The sequence below is a fragment of the Marmota marmota genome, unplaced genomic scaffold (genome assembly GCF_001458135.2).
Source record: "Marmota marmota marmota unplaced genomic scaffold, marMar, whole genome shotgun sequence".
Classification (NCBI taxonomy): domain Eukaryota; kingdom Metazoa; phylum Chordata; class Mammalia; order Rodentia; family Sciuridae; genus Marmota; species Marmota marmota.
In genome coordinates this window covers 18,506,803-18,508,089 of record NW_026000019.1, presented here as the reverse complement: position 1 = coordinate 18,508,089, position 1,287 = coordinate 18,506,803, and the positions used below count along the sequence as shown (strand labels likewise).

At 44.8% G+C, this 1,287-nt stretch overlaps 1 protein-coding gene across 4 annotated transcripts in view; it reads left to right on the top strand.

Annotated features, from left to right (window-relative positions):
• Window positions 1–992: 992 nt before the first annotated feature.
• The window catches only part of Klhl20 (kelch like family member 20), a 37,104-nt gene continuing 36,809 nt past the window's right edge, over window positions 993–1,287 (top strand). For all 4 annotated transcript variants that reach the window (XM_015491802.2, XM_048810019.1, XM_015491799.2 and 1 more), the window contains exon 1: window positions 993–1,128. The gene's annotated coding sequence lies outside the window, so the exon portion shown is untranslated. The remainder of the gene's footprint in view (window positions 1,129–1,287) is intronic.

Sequence of the window (1,287 nt, the reverse complement as noted above, 5' to 3'; positions counted from 1 at the left end):
CAGGACTACATTTTTAAGAATTCTCTGAATTGAACAGCCATTAATTAGCATGGACAGATCTTACAAACAGAATGTTAAGTGGAAAAGACAAGTTGCAAAATATGGCATACAATTTGATACCATATACGTAATTTTAAAACATAAAAAAATTTACATGTGTACATGTAGTGATAATCACAGGACTAGGACGGGTAACTATAGTTCTTTGGACCTAAACACCATTCATTCCTCATCACATGCTTATTAACAAGAGGCATCCTTTCCCTTTCAGAAACAACTAACTAAATAGACCTAGGTAGATTTCATGTAAAGAACAGCAAAAGAAAAATCAGTTAAACTAATGCTTAGCCTAGGATGGTTATCAGGAAATCAGCAATGATCTTTTTCTGATATTCTTAAAATTGTAAAAATATCACACCTTACCTTTGCAGCATTTATTTCCTTTCAAAATATATATATAAATAAAAAATCACAGGGCTACATACTATGGGGAATTTGAAGAAAAGACAAATTGGAAGGGGAACACTATGTTTTCCCGTAATAGGAAAGTGAGTCCACAGAAGCTGTGCCTGGTGGTAAATACTAGGCAGAAAAGGCACTGCCTTGGAGTCTGGATAAAATCGTGGTTCCTTGAAAGCTATAGTGTGGGGAATGTGGAGGGTAAGGTCTGTTTCTGATTTGTCTGTGTATCCTGAGCTCTTCACATAGTAAGGGCCTGAGATATAATACACATATATAATATTTTTATATATAACATCATATACATATCTTCATAGAAAGGAGGAAGCTTCAAATACTACCAGTTCAGCAGTAAACTAAGGGGTCACTATCCGGGTACAAGAAAGGGACCGAGCACTGGTAGTCTTTGAGGTTTTTGGAATTTCCAACAAAGGGCGCGGCTACTTCCGGAGCGGCGTGGGAATCTCTTGCCGGCCTCTGTGAGTTTCTGCGGGAAGGATTTAGAGAGAGGACCACTTCCTGCTTCTGGTTAGGGGAGGGTGCAGGGAAAGGAAATAGTTCGCGGAGCGGCGTCCTGCCTGCGCTAGCGGCGGCAGAGGCGGAGGCAGAGAGGAGAGGAGGGCGGAGGAGGCGGAGGAGGCTGCGGCAGAGAAGAAAGTGTCAGAGCCGGTAAGTGAGCTGCGGTAGAGCCGCGGACACCGGACGGCGCGCCAGGTCTCGCTTTGCAAACGCGGGATCCCAAGTTGCCGAGCTGCCCGCTCGGGTCAAGCCAGAGCGTCGTCGGTCGCCCGTCAGTGGGCGCCGAAAAGAGGCTGTTGGGGCGCCGGG